Source organism: Megascapheus bottae, unplaced genomic scaffold (genome assembly GCF_031878675.1).
Source record: "Megascapheus bottae isolate mThoBot1 unplaced genomic scaffold, mThoBot2.hap1 HAP1_SCAFFOLD_37, whole genome shotgun sequence".
In the NCBI taxonomy this organism is placed as follows: domain Eukaryota; kingdom Metazoa; phylum Chordata; class Mammalia; order Rodentia; family Geomyidae; genus Megascapheus; species Megascapheus bottae.
In genome coordinates this window covers 3,418,704-3,434,565 of record NW_028327804.1, presented here as the reverse complement: position 1 = coordinate 3,434,565, position 15,862 = coordinate 3,418,704, and the positions used below count along the sequence as shown (strand labels likewise).

Genomic DNA, 15,862 nt, shown 5'->3' with positions numbered 1-15,862 from the left:
GTGTTAAGAAACCTTTCTGGATCTTTGTTAAGTGAATACATAAGTAAGAATGCAAGCAGACAAGCACATGGACAAGCAGAAACGTAGGGAAACACTGTCAGTTTGGGTGCTGTCAAAGGAAGAGAGACACACCATGCTCTATTTTTTACATTCTGAATGCAACTGCTTTTTACCTTTAGTTTTTATCATACATAGTGATATTGTGATAGTTTTACAATTTCTAATACGTTAATAATAATTATTACAATTTATGATGATACAATATTAATGTTCTTTACTGTATACACAATTCAGTGAACACCATTCAAAATTATGGATACTAAAACTGATACTTTCCTATGCTTTTGGCTAACATTAATAGAAGCCTTTTAGTCCTTCCTTGGTCTTTGTACTTTATATTTTTTACCTCAAGTACTGGAGAACAAGAATCAAAGAACTCTCTGTAGTCATGTTACATATGCATAACACTTGTATCTACTTTGTTAAGTAAACTCAGCTTTCTGATCACTTGCTCTGTGGAAACAGCAGTTGTAAGCAGTGGGAATAAAATTTTATGGGTTTTACTGTAATTGAACCCTAATTTAGAAAAACATGGAGACACTATACTAAATAATATTTCACATTATTTTTGATAGAGGTTCAACTCAACTTACTGATTAGAGAGGCAAGAATTTCTCGAAATAAACATCTATACATTCAAACCCCACAGTCTGTGTTATTTCAAAAAGCAGTTTTCGCAAGTGCCAGTGGCTCATGCCTTATCATGGCGACTTAGGAAGCTGTTATCAAGATCTCAGTTTGAATTCAGTGGGGCAGGAAATTCTGTGAGTATGATTTCCCATTAATCACCTAAAGGGCTGTAAGTAGAATTATGGCTCAAGTGTTAGAATATTAACCTTGAGTAAAAAAGACTAGGGGAGGAGGACGGCGCTCAGGTGGTGTGGGAGCCAGCGGGGACGTTTGCGGGTGACACCCGGATGCCCGCCGGAAGTGGGACCGTGGAGCGAGCACCGCTGGAGCTCTAGGCTAGAGGGCCCCTGGGCTGCGGGAGGACGATGAGGAGAGTGGTGGGTGCGGGGCGAGGCTGCTGCATGGAGCCTGGTTTCAAGGCTGCTGCAGGCTGGTCTGTAACAGGTCATAGGTGGAGAGCAAACCTGCACTGTAGTACTGGTTCTGCTGCAACTGAAGCAAGTAAAGATGGTCACGAACCTGCCTTCCAGTCTTCATTATAAAGAGAATGCGGAGCCACAGGAAATTTCATTCAGTTGTATCACATTGTTCTTGGTCAGAACATAGTAGTTTACCCAGGGGTGTTGGGACTGTGCTGTTTGTTTCCTGCCTCTTCTGCCTGGAGCACTGGGAGATGGCCCTCAGCTTCAGCTGGGAAAACATGGAGATGGAAGTGTCTGGAAGTTTCCTACAGAGAGCTACAATGGAAAAGTCCTGGATGTTCTGGAACTTCATTGAAAGATGGCTGATAGCCTTGGCTTCGTGGTCTTGGGCTCTGTGCCGTATTTCTCTCTTACCTTTAATAGTTACATTCCATCTGCATGGCAGCATCATCTTGCTCTTGTTAATATTCCTGTCCATAGCAGGTATTCTGTATAAGTTCCAGGATGTGTTGCTTTACTTCCCAGAATAGCCTTTCTCCTCGTGCCTGTATGTTCCCAAGCCCACCGGCATTCCCACAAGAACATTTTTCATCAGAACCAAAGATGAGGTGCGTCTGAACCTATTTTGTTACGATACACTGGAGACAGCTCCCCCTACTCGCCAACCATCACCTACTTCCACGGGAACGCAGGCAACGTAGGGCACAGACTGCCAAACGCACTGCTTATGTTGGTAAACCTCGGCTTGTCAACCTTCTGCTTGTCGATTACCGAGGCTATGGGAAAATGAGGGTGAGGCCAGTGAGGAAGGACTCTATTTAGACTCGGAAGGCGTGCTGGACTATGTGATGAGGAGGCCCGACCTTGACAAGATGAAAGTTTTCCTCTTTGGCCGTTCCTTGGGGGGGGGGGCGTGAGTGGCCATTCATCTGGCTTCTGAAAATTCACACAGGATTTCAGCCATCATGGTGGAGAACACTTTTTTAAGCTACCGCACATGGCCAGCACGTTGTTCTCATTCTTCCCAATGCATTACCTTCCTTTATGTTGCTACAAAAATAAGTTTCTGTCCTACTGAAAAATCTCTCAGTGCAGAATGCCTTCACTCTTCATCTCTGGACTCTCTGACCAGTTGATTCCACCAGTAATGATGAAGCAGCTCTATGAGCTGTCCCCCTCTTGGACTAAGAGGTTAGCCATATTCCCAGAGGGAACACATAATGACACCAGGCAGTTCCAAGGCTATTTCACCGCACTGCAGGAGTTCATCAAAGAGGTGGTGAAGAGCCATTCTCTAGAGGAGATGACAAAAACTGCATCCAACGTCACCATCATATAGTGTCCCCGTTTCTGATGAATGCACTGTTTTAATTTGTGCAGAATAATAAAGAATGTTCCTTTCTAGAAGTGTGTCATGTCTGTACTTGTCTGAAGAGTGACATTAAATTTTGAAAGGACCTCAGTGCTCCTTTATGATCATCCAAATAGTTTAGTTTGTACGTTTGAGGAACTGTAATTCTTGGGTTATTTCATACAAAACTTTCTATGTGCTTTGTATCCATAACTTTAGTTTAATATGCCAGTATAGTAGAGATTATTCAAAAGTTTCTTGTTGCATAAATGGTATGATCTGTGTTCCACTTAAGGTATGATGGAGGTAGGAGAACAAGAAGCCGTTGGGTGTTATTCTTTAATAATTGCTGGGACAATCATGGTAGCAAACTTAGTTCTGTAACTGCATTTTTCACTTTAAAAGTTAAAATGAAATGCATGATGGTATTTTACTCCTTGACTTAATGTAGCATTTTTAATGTAAATAAAATAGCGCTGGACATCTACCAATGTATATGGTTACCTGGGTTATATCTATTTTTATGTAAACTCTATTTTGTTTTTGGCAAAAAGTGAAAATGAAGACTCTGTTCAGGTTGCCCTTGGATTTTTGCTCTGGTAAAGGATGAGATCCAGTTTCTTTTTATGAATAAATGGGACCTGTTTTCCAGTATACATGTACTGTGTTTTTGTTAGGCACAGTCTGGATCGTGGCCTGTAGAAATACAGACCTTTATTGTGGCTCTTTGTGCATAGTTAAACTTTTTTAATGTTTGTAATTTTTGTGGCAAAATGTTTTCGCTTCTGTTAATTTTGTAAGTCTACAGCTGAACTACTAACGGTAGTCACAATGAAGATTAGAACTTAACTAACGTTACACGATTGTACATACTATTTTATCAAATTCCCACATTCAGAAGCAAGGTACCGTTTCTTAGGATTTTTTTCACAGGATATTGCTCTACTACATCAGCCACATGCCTCCTATTTCGCTTTTTGAAAATAAAAGTTACAAAAGGAAAAACATGTTGGCTTAATATTTTAGGTGATGTGAAATATAATTAAATCAAGAGACTATTTTAGGAAACCTTATTTATTTCTAGTTTTTTATTACCTGGACTGAAAAAAAAATCCCAAGCCTTCTGACATAGAACATATTACTACATTAACAGTTAAATGGCAGTAGGTGAGAAGTAGTATTTAGACACATAGAAAAGGAAGCCCCTTGAAACTTGCAAGACTTCCTTTAACAAAATATAAGCTACGAGCGAATGGTATGACAGGCTATTGTAAGTGGTCTTCAAACATTAGACATATTTGTGTTCTGCACCTTCTTCTATCAGCTTGAGCACAGAATATTTCAGCTTTATTTATTGGCTTTCTTCAAGCAGCTAGAGTGGAAAAAATAGGAGTCAGTAATCTTCACCTTAATTTAAAGCCTTTCCATGGAGATAGGGCTACAGATACTTTGCCAAGTAGAATTCTTTTTTTTTTCATTTTCTTTTTTTTTGTTTTTTTTAATTTTTTTATTGTAATTAGTAAAAGGGTTACATGATATTTGCCAGATAGAAGGTGCATTAATTCACATACATTGATACCCTTTCACATGTCTTGGTACCCGTTTCCCTCCCCCCCAAACTCCCACCCGTCTTGGTTTTCCCCCCTTCCCGATCAAATTTCAAATATCCAAATACAAATAAATTCAATATATCAGATGACAAAGTGAGATACTATACCAATATGAGATAACCAAGGGACAGCAAAGGAGATGAGAGTCAACAAAGTACATTAAGGACAACAATCATTCATTATATGGCTTTTGTTTCACTATCCTGGAGGTCCATTCAATTAGCTTCACACTATATGTCCCTATGTATCAAGATTTTGCTCTATTGCAAATCTCTGCTAGTAGAGCCCAAGGTTTCTACTGATTATGACAAATGAGGGAAACCATTGAGCCTAAGTTCCTTTGAGTCTGGCTTACTTCACTTAATATGATTTTTTCTAAGTCTTTCCATTTCCTAACAAATGGGGCGATGTCATTCTTTCTGACAGCAACATAGAATTCCATTGTGTACAAATACCACAACTTGTTGATCCACTCATCAACTGAGGGACATACAGGTTGGTTCCATATCTTTGCTATGGTGAATAGTGCTGCAATGAACATTGTTGTGCTAGTGGGTTTAGTATGTCCTTGTTTCTGGGTGGTTGGGTAAATGCCAAGTAGTGGAATTGCTGGGTCATAGGGGAGTTCTATGTTTAGCCTTTTGAGGCACTGCCACACTGCTTTCCATAGTGGTTGAACGAGTTTGCACTCCCACCAACAGTGTAGTAGTGATCCCTCCTGGCCACATCCCCTCCAGCATCTGTTGTCATTCGTTTTCCTGATCTTGGCCATTCTAGCTGGAGTGAGGTGGAATCTTAGAGTTGTTTTGATTTGCATTTCTTTTATGACCAGAGGTGTTGAGCATTTCTTCATGTGTCTATAGGCCATTTTTGTTTCTTCTTCAGAGAAGACTCTCTTTAAGTCTTTGGCCCATTTTTAATGGGATGGTTGTTACTTTGGAGGTTACTTTTGGAGTGATGCAATTTTTTGAGTTGTGGATATATTTTAGATATGAGGCCTTTGTCCGTTGTTTGGTTGGTGAAGATCTTATCCCACTCTGTAGGCTTCCTGATTAGTTTACTAGCTATGTCCTTTGCCTTACAAAAGCTCTGCAGTTTAATGCAGTCCCACTTATCCAGCCTTTCTCTGATTTGTTGTGATTCTTGGTCCTTATTAAGAAAGTTTCGACCTGTGCCAAGGAGGCCTAGTGTGTCTCCTATTCCTTCCTGTAGAGTTTTCAGTGTGTCAGCTTTTACCTCCAGGTCTTTGATCCATTTGGAGTTAATTCTAGTGCAAGGTGACAAAGAAGGATCCAGCTTCAGTTTTCTGCAGGTGCTTAACCAGTTCTGCCAGCACAACTTGTTGAAGAGGCTGTCTTTCTTCCATTCTATTTTTTGGCTCCCTTGTCAAAGATTAGGTGGCCATAAGTCTGTGGTTTAATATCTGGGTCCTCAGTTTTATTCCATTGGTCTTCAGGCCTGTTCCTGTGCCAGTACGAAGCTGTTTTGAGAATTATAGCTCTGTAATAGAGTCTAAAGTTTGGAATTGAAATTCCTCCAGCGCTGTTCTTTCTGCTAAGAAGTGTTTTTGCTATACGGGGTCTTTTATTATACCATATGAAATTTTGGATTGCCTCTTCTATTTCATTAAAGAATGACATTGGGATGTTGATAGGTATTGCATTGAATTTGTAGATAGCTCTTGGCAAGATTGTCATTTTCACAATGTTGATTCTTCCAATCCAGGAGCATGGGAGGTTTTTCCATTTCCTTAGTTCTGCTTTAATTTCCTTTTTTAGGGTTTTAAAGTTTTCGTCAAAAAGGTCCTTGACATTCTTAGTTAAGCTGATTCCTAGGTACTTTATTTTCTTTGAGGCTATTGTTAAAGGAGTTTCTTTCCTGATTATTGCCTCGTTCCTCTCACTGTTGGCATAAAGGAAGGCAGTTGATTTTTGAGGGTTGATTTTATAGCCTGCTACTCTTCCAAAGCTTTGAGTCAGCTCAAGGAGCTTGGGAGTAGAGTCTGTAGGATTCTTTAAATACTTTAAATATGCTTGCTTTGTGCCTTATTGCACGGGCTAGGAGTTCTAGTACTATGTTAAAGAGTAATGCAGAGAGTGGGCATCCTTGTCTCGTTCCTGATTTTAAAGGGAATGGCTTTAGATTTTCACCAGTAAGTGTAACATTAGCAGTAGGTTTCTCATACACAGCCTTTATTACATTGAGGAATGTTCCATGGATTCCTAGTTTCTCCAGACCTTTTGTTGGATCTTGTCAAATGCCTTTTCTGTGTCTATTGAAACAATCATGTGATTTTTGTCCTTGCTCCTGTTGATGTGTTGAATTATATTAATTGATTTGCGTATGTTGAACCAGCTTTGCCTTCCTGTGATGAATCCAGTTTGATCATAGTGTATAATTTTTTTGATGAATTGTTGTAGACGGTTGGCCAATATTTTGTTGAGAAGTTTTGCATCGATGTTCATCAAAGATATAGGTCTATAGTTCTCTTTCTTTGATGAATCTCTGTCTGGTTTGGGGATGAGGGTTATACTGGCTTCATAGAATGAGTTTGGTAAGGAACCTTCATTTTCAATTTCGTTGAAGATCTTGAGGAGTATTGGTGTGAGCTCTGCTTTGAAGACCTTATAGAATTCAGCTGTGAATCCATCTAGCCCTGGGCTTTTCTTAGGTGGAAGTTCTCTAATTGCCATTTCTATTTCAGAGCTTGAAATAGGCCTGTTGAGTTGGCTTAGTTCTTCTTGGTTCAGTGTGGGCATGTTAATATTGCCTAGGAATTCATCCATTTCATCTAGATTCTCAAATTTGTTGGCATAAAGTTTTGAGAAGTATTCCCTCATGATATTCTGGATCTTGGTAATTTCTGTCGTGATATTACCATTTTCATCTGCGATTTTGTTTATTTCGATATGCTCTCTTCTTTTTTTGGTAAGATTTGCTAAGGGCTTGTCAATTTTGTTAATTCTTTCAAAGAACCAAATCCTTGTTTTGTTGATTCTTTCTATAGTTTTTTTGGATTCCAAATCATTTAATTCTGCTTTGATTTTAATTATTTGCTTTCTTCTACTGGGATTAGGGTTGGTTTGTTGCTCTTTTTCCAGGAGCTTAAGGTGGGACATTAACTTGTTGGTTTGCAATTTTTCCAACTTGTTGTTATAGGCACTCAGCGCTATAAATTTTCCTCTGAGTACTGCCTTTGCTGTGTCCCAAAGGAGTTGGTATTTTGTGTGCTCCTTACTGTTAAATTTCATAAACTGTTGTATTTCTGTTCTGATCTCTTCGATGACCCATTGGTGATTCAACAATGTGTTGTTCAGTCTCCATGAGTTACAGGGTTTTCGTTGGTGGAGGTGTGTGTTCAGTTCCAATTTGATGCCTTTATGGTCTGAGAGTGTGCATGGAATAATTTCTGTGTTTCTGAATCTGTCCAGGTTTGTTTAATGGCCTAAGATGTGATCTATTTTGGAAAATGTTCCATGTGCTGCTGAGAAAAACGTATATTGTGTTGTTGCTGGGTGGAATATTCTGCAGATGTCTGTTAGATCTAGTTGGTCTATATAGTTGTTCAGTTCTAAGGCTTCTCTGTTGAGTTTTTGCCTTGTTGATCTGTCCATAGATGAAAGTGGTTTGTTAGAGTCACCGACAATCACTGTATTTCGATCTATGTATGGTTTCAGTGTAAGTAAAGTTTCCTTGATGAAGTTTGGAACTCCGGGATTGGGTGTGTAAATATTTAGGATCATTATATCTTCCTGGAGGAAAGATCCCTTTAGTAGTATGGAGTAACCTTCTTTGTCTTTTCTTACTAATTTTGGTTTGAAGTCTATTTTATCTGATATGAGGATGGCAACTCCAGCCTGTTTATGGAGGCCGTTAGCTTGATAGAGTTTATTCCAACCTCTCACTTTCAAAAGATGCTTGTTTTTTTGGGTAAGATGTGTCTCTTGAAGACAGCAGAACTATGGCTCTTACTTTTTGATCCAACTAGCCAGCCTATGCCGTTTAATTGGAGACTTGAGTCCATTGATATTGAGAGTTAGGATTGAGAGATATTTATTAGGTCCTACCATTTTTAAAAGCTTTTATTTGGGCCTGTGTCTTGACAGTTCTTGTGGTCCTTAGGTGGTATGCTGTTTAGGTGCCATTTCTTTCCCTATATTGCATTTATTTTGGTTTTCTATGTATAGAACATCTTTCAGAATTCTCTGTAGTGTTGGTTTTGTTGCGACATATTGTTGCAGCTTTTCCCTGGAATGGAATGTTTTTATTGTTCCCTCAGTTATGAATGAGAGCTTTGCTGGGTACAGTATTCTTGGTTGGTAGTTATTTGACTTAAGGGCATGACATATACGCTTCCAGTCACTTTCTGTGGCTGTCCGCGGCTTTGGGCGAGAGGTGGGGGAGGGGTCCTCGCGTTCTGAATTCTTTGAGAAAGTTGGATGTGAGCTTTATCTGGATTTCTTTTCAGGTTTGAGTCCTTCTTCGTTGCTTTTTGAGTTTGTTGTTGTGGATTTCTTTAGATAGTTGGCTCGTGGGACTCCCTGGTTCTCTCTTTTTGTCAGAGAAACTAGGCAGCGTCCCTATTGTCTCGGCGCCATCTTCCTTCCACTGCCAAGTAGAATTCTTAACATTCACTTTATGCCAATGTTTAGAAAGAGATTATATAAAGTGTGATTTCTAAAGAATGGTTTTCTATAAATTATTGTAAATGTCCTGTTTTTTAAAAGTGTTGAAAACTCATTATGAAAGGTGTATTTTCTATGTATAAATTCACCACAATTAAAGGCTACTTTTTATCTTGTCAAGAAAAAAAGGCTAGGGACAGTGCCTAGGCACAAAACATACAAACACACAAACACACACACACACACACACATACACACACACACACGAAGAAACAATATCATAAAGAAAGAAATCTGTTTTTTCCTACCATCGTAATTTAGAACCATTTTATCGAGTTAAATGAATTGAGGAAAGTGTGGAGCGATGGAGAACAATTGCGTAGGACAGATGTTTACCTGTCACATCAGGAACTTCATTCTCTGGGATGCAATCAAAACAACAGGCAGCCTTTCCCTTCTGTGGTGATTTCCTGAATCCAGATTTACAACTCTCACTGCAAACTGAATGAGGTATCTGAGAAAAAGAAAGGAAGAAAGTTATCAGTAGCTACTTAGACTTTTACCTAGAAATTTCACATGTTCATTGTTGTGAAATAATTCAACTGTGAATCGTAATACTTCATGACTGTCTTATCAGTGCATTAAATTCTGCTATAGATTCCAAAATAAAAATTCCATATGACTTGTATACTACAGTCTTGACATTCAGCCTGTTGAACTATTGAGAAATGTGGAGCTTTTAAAGATAGTGGATAATAATGAAAGAGTAAGTTTTTCTGGCCAACACTATGAAACTTCCTTAAGTTCATGTCATTATGTGTTGTGTCTTTCTCATATTTGAAATATTGAAGGTCTATGAGGAAGAACCCAAATTGAAGTTTCCAAAGCATGCTCTGAATCACCGACATCACTTGTATAGTGATATATGTACCCTAGGCCCTTCATATCTTTCTTTATGCTTCTCAGTTACCATGTGATGAGATTGTTCTTTTTTGGACAAGAAATCTAACAAGCACTCTAGATACTACCCAGGTAACTGCAGCCACAAAGACAAGCTCTGTAATTATCAGTATCTTCCCCCACAAATACACACCAGGCAGTAGGAAATGAATTTTATTTCTGGTCCTCTGCTCGGCTCTATGTACAGATGAGACATTGTTAGGATAGATTCAAAGTAAGAAAATCCTATGATCTTCATTAAGAAAGACTTCATTAGTGTCTGTGAATTGATGCTCCACAAAGGTCTACTAATTGATAAGCTTTAGGAATTATTGAGAATAAGCCTCTCACGTTATTCAGATGTTTCAAATACTATGGATATCGTGGTTATATTCTAGACCTGAAAACTTGCTTTCTGACCTCACAAAGTATAAACATTAGATTATGGCAACAAAAAGAATAGAACTCCTATTTGCCTACACCTGGAATGCATGAGACTTGGCATGTCTCCTAAGAGGTCTGTTGTCTTCATGTATTTGTCTGCTGAAGCAGTCACAAGATAGCCCTTTGATTTAACTATTCAGGTCAACATTAGAAATTTCATTATTGTGTGCTTTAAGTATTAAAAATTGTCTTGTTTGAAGTGGCATCACATATAAATACAAATCTATGTCCCATGCTAGCTAAAAATGCAAAGGTGGAAGGTGATTCCAAGTGACTCCTCATCTGCCCAATGAATTGCCACATTTGCTGGATTTGGAAGTCATACAGTGGCACTGATTTATAATCTAATTCTGAAATCAGTGTCTGTGCTTTGAGTGGATGAAATTGTAAAGTCTGGACTTTGAATGTGTGTATGATAATGGTGGCCACTGCTTTCCCTATGGACATATGTGATGGGACTATGTGGTTGTCATCCAATGCCCTCATCAACACATTCTGCCATGAACAGTCAAGGAAAACATCAATATGCCCTTCTGTTGAGGAGGTCTTCCATTTTTTTCCATATATTTTTTATTGTAATTAATAGAAGGGATACATGATATTTGTCAGATAGATGGTGCATTAATTCCCATACACTGATACTCTTTCACATGTCTTGGTCCCCATTTCCCTCCCCCCATCCCGACCCCTCATCTTATTTTCCCCTGTTCCCTATCCAATTTCAGATAACCAAATACAAATATATCCGATATATCAGGTAACAAAATGAGATAGTGTAACAATATGAGATAACCAAGGGACAGCAAAAGTGATGAGAGATAACATAGTACCTTAAGAACAACAATCATTCATTATATGGCTTATGTTTACATCATATTTTAAATGACAAGTTTAACAAACAAGTGTTCAAGGAGTGAATCTCTAATTACAATCTCTGGGACTTACTATTTAGAACTTAATCAAAATTAGGCTAAGGGTTTGTATGTCATAGAAACATATCAATTTATGAAATAAAACATTATGTCTATAGATTCATAGGTTTATATGTCTATATAGTTATGTTTGTATTTCCATTACCATGTCCATAGCTTTGGGTATGAAGTTATTGAGTCCTCGCTCTTGTACTCTTTGGATTTAATACCCACATATTAAGGATACCATGTGCCTTTACTTCCTTAGGTCTTGACTTGTCTCACTCAACATGATTCACTCTAGATTCAGCCCTTCCCTGCGAATGCCATTATTTTATCTTGTCTGTTGGCTATGTAGAATTCCATTGTGTAGATATACCACATTTTCTGTATCCATTCATCTGCAGTAGGGCATCTGGGTTGTTTCCATCGCCTGGCTATTGTGAATAGTGCAGAGATGAACATAGCTGAGCAGGTGTCTTTATAATATCCTGCGTCATGCTGTTCAGGATAGATGCCCAGAAGTGGTATGGCGGGATAATAGGGAAGGTCTATTTTCAGTTCTTTAAGAAATCTCCACACTGCTTTCCAGAGTGGCTGAACCAGTCTACATTCCCACCAGCAGTGTAGTAGGGTTCCTTTTTCTCCATAACCCCACCAGCAATGGTTATTGTCTGAGTTCAAAATCTTGGCCATTCTTGTTGGGGTAAGGTGGTATCTTAGAGTTGTTTTTATTTGCATATCCTTTATGACCATAGATGATGAACATTTTCTCAAATGTTTTTCTGACATTTTAATCTCTTCTTCTGATAGGTCTCTCTTTAGTTCCCTTGCCCATTTAGTGAATGGTTTATTGAGTTTTCAGGGATTACTTTCTTGAGTTCCCTGTAGATACTAGATATTAAGCATTTGTCAGATGTATTGTTGGTGAATATCTTTTCCCAGTTGCTTGGCTGTCTCTCTACTTTTGCAACTATGTTTTTACCTGTACACAAACTTTTTATTTTGGGGTAGTCCCATTTATCGAGTCTCTCTCCAATCTGTTGTGACCCTGGGATTCTGTTCAGGAATCTGTTGCCTGTGCCTATGCTTTCAAGTGTCTCTCCTATTTTATCATGTAGTAGTTTCATAGTTTCTGGTGTGACATTGAGGTCTCTGAAGCACTTTGAGTTAATGCTTCTGCACGGCGAAAGGCTAGGGTTCAATTTTTATTTTTCTGCATGTGGCTGCCCAGTTTTGCCAGTTTTGTTTGTTCCATTGTATATCTTTGCCTCCTTTGTCAAATACAGGTTGCCTATAGGTATGTGGTTCTATTTCTGGCTCTTCTATTCTGTTCCACTGATCTTCTGGTCTGCTTTTGTGACAGTACCAAGCAGTTTTTGTTATTATGGCTCTAGAGTAGAGTTTGAGGTCTGGTATTGTAATACCACCAGCATTGCTCTTTTTGCCTAGAATTGTTTTGGTATTCTAGGTCTTTTCTTGTTCCATATGAATCTTTGGATTATATCTTCAATTTCCATAAAGAATGTCTTTGCGATTTTGATGGGGATTGCAATGAATTTGTATATCAATTTTGGCAGTATAGCCATTTTTACTATGTTGATTCTCCCTAGCCATGAGCATGGGATGCCTTTCCATTTCCTAGTGTCCTCTTAATTTCTTTCATTGGGCTTTTATAGTTTTCATTGAATAATTTCTTTACATGTTTGGTTAAGTATAATCCTAAGTATCTTATTCTTTTGGGTGCTATTGCGAATATGATCATTTTCTTGACTTGGCCTTCTGTTTGTGTATTGTTGGTGTACAAGCAGGCTACTGACCTCTGAAGATTGATTTTGAATCCTGCCACTTTGCTAAAGTGGTTTATTAATTCTAGTAGTTTGGGAGTGGAGTTTGTTGGATCACTCAAGTAGAGGATCATGTCGTCTGCGAATAAGGATAGTTTAATTTCTTCTTTCCCTATGTGGATCCCTTTGATGTCCTTTTCTTGCCTTATTGCTCTGGCTAAGGGTTCCAGCACTATATTGAAGGGAAGTGGAGAGAGTGGGCACCCCTGCCTAGTTCCTGATTTTAAGGTGAATGGTTCCAGTCATTCACCATTTGTATAATACTGGTTGTAGATTTTTCATATATGGCTTTCACTATTTTGAGGATTGTACCTCTTATTCCTATTTTTTCTAGTGCTTTCAACATGAATGGATGTTGTATTTTGTCAAATGCCTTCTCCGCGTCCAGAGAAATTATCATATGATTCTTATCCTTAACTGTATTGATATGATGTATTACATTGATTGATTTGCGAATGTTAAACAAGCCTTGCATTTGTGGGATGAAGCCCACTTAATCATAGTGTATGATTTTTTAAATTTGTTTCTGGATTCTGTTGGGTAATATTTTATTGAGGAGTTTTGCATCTGTGTTCATTAGAAAGATAGGTCTGTAGTTTTCTTTTTTTGGTTGTGTCTTTCCCTGGTTTGGGGATGAGAGTAATATTAGCTTAATAAAATCAGTTTGGTATTGCTCCTTCTGTTTCTATTTCTCGGAAGAGTTTCAAGAGTATAGGTGTTCTTTCATTTTTAAACGTCTTGTAAAATTCCTCATTGAATCCATCTGGACTTGGGCTTTTATTGGTTGGCATTTCCCTGATTGCTTACACAATTTTGTTGTAAGAAATTGGTTTGTTGAATTTGTTTACCTCATCGTTGTTCAGTGTGGGTAGCCTATATTTATTTAAGAAATCATCCATTTCTACTAGATTTTCTTCTTTCTTTGAAAATAGGCCCTGGTAGTACCTATTCATTATGGACTGGATTTCTTGGGAATCAGTTGTTATTGTTCCCATGGGGTCTCTAATCTTGTTTATTTCAGTCCCCCCCTTTCCTTTTTTTTGATTGATCTTGCCAAGGATCTGTCTATTTTGTTGACTCTTTCAAAGAACCATCTTTTTGATTTATCAGTTTTGTGTATAGCAGGTCTTATTTCAATCTCTGAAATTTCTTATTTTATTTTTGTTATTTCTGTCCTTCTAGTTGTTTTAGAATTACCTTTTTCTTGCTCCTGTAGGTGTTCCAGTTTTTTGTTAGGTTATTTACATGCTCTTCTTCTGTCTTTTTAATATGCTCTCCTAGTGCGATAAATTTACCTCTTAGAACTGCCTTTGCTGTGTCCCATAAGTTCCTTTGTGATGTTTCTTGATTGTCATTACATTCAAGGAAGTTTTTAATTTCATTTCTGATCTGATTTGTTACCCAGGACTTATTCAGAAGTGTGTTGTTCAGTTTCCAAGTGATTGAATGTTTTTTGAGTTTGACTGCATTGTTCAGAATTAGTCTGACTCCACTGTGGTCTGATAGGATGCATGGGATTATATCAGACCTCTTGTATCTGCTTAAGTTTTCTTTATGAACTATTATATGATCTATTTTGGAATGTGTTCCATGTGTTGCTGAGAAAAATGTAAAAAGTTTCACCTTTGGCTGGAAGACTCTGTGTATATCTGTTAAGCCCAGCTGGGCTATGGTGTCATTTAATTCGATGGTGTCTTGGCTTAATTTTTGTTGAGTTGACCTGTCATTTGTTGAGAGTGGTGTATTGAGGTCTCCCACAATGATTGTGTTTGAGTCTATCTTGTTCTGTAATTCTAAAAGAGTTTGTTTGACGAATTTGGGTGCTCTAGTGTAGGGGCAGTAGATGTTTATAACTGTAATATTATGGGCATGGATTGTACCCTTTACTAATATATAATGGCCATCTCTATCTTTATGTACTGATTTTACTGAGAAGTTAATTTTGTCGGAGATTAAGCTTGCTATTCCTGATTTTTTGCATGGTGCATTGGAGTGGAAAATTCATTTCCATCCTTTCACTTGGAATTTGTTTCTGTCTTTAGTAGTGTGGTGGGTCTCTGGGAGGCAACATATAGATGGGTGGTCTTTCTTAATCCAGTGTGCTGCTCTGTGTCTTTTGATTGGATTGTTCAGCCCGTTCACATTTAGGGAGATTATGGAGAAGTGGTCAGTGTCCATTGTCATTATTTATTTTTATTTCTAGGTTTCTTTCTCTCTGTTTTTTCCCCTTTTGTGTTTAGTGAATTGTATATGTTTGCTTCTTAATGGGGGTTCTTGATGTTCTACAATTTGTTCTCGATTAAGCTTTATAAATTTATACTCAGGAGTATTGTCACAAAGATGGAAACTTGTGAAAGCAAGCTTTCTGTTTGATTATACATCAACATTCCCAAACTTACTGGTCCTTTCCACCCAAGACTTAAAAATAAGAAAATTTTTGAAGTTGGATAGACTTAAGTGTACAGTGGTGGGCCATAAATGAGAAAGAGGGGCATAAATTTCAATTTTTTGCTTACTTCTGTGTAATTGAAATTATGATGATTTTATCAAACCCACCTCGTACTTCCTAAGGCCCACTCTATCCTATCTTCTGATAATGACAGCTGATGACCATGTGGGGCATATGGAAAAAACTTTCCTATTTTCACTTTAAGTTGAAGACCTTCGGGAAGATTCTAAATATTGGAAATATCATACTCTGCCTTTAATTTCCTTTCTTCAACCAAAATATCATTGTTTCCAGCAGGATTGTGAAACTGGATACTCTTTAAGAAAGGGTTCAACTAAAAGATATTCATCATTTATGGTGAATTAAAATCTAAGTGTTATGGCAGAAATCCTGAATTAAAGCATTTGTTTGTCGTTATTACCTACTTCATAAATCCACAGTAAAAAAGACACCACACTAAATGAAATAGAACGAAATAAACCCTTTAGAAAACTAAAGCATGATAACTTTTCTGAATCCTATTTATTCAGCAGAGGATTACAAGGATTGTTTTAAAGAAAAATTACTTCCACAT

General features: G+C 37.8%; 1 pseudogene; it reads left to right on the top strand.

Moving 5' to 3' along the window:
- The first annotated feature begins 1,408 nt into the window (after window positions 1-1,408).
- LOC150039169 (protein ABHD13-like) lies at window positions 1,409-2,451 on the top strand (annotated as a pseudogene).
- Window positions 2,452-15,862: the final 13,411 nt, after the last annotated feature.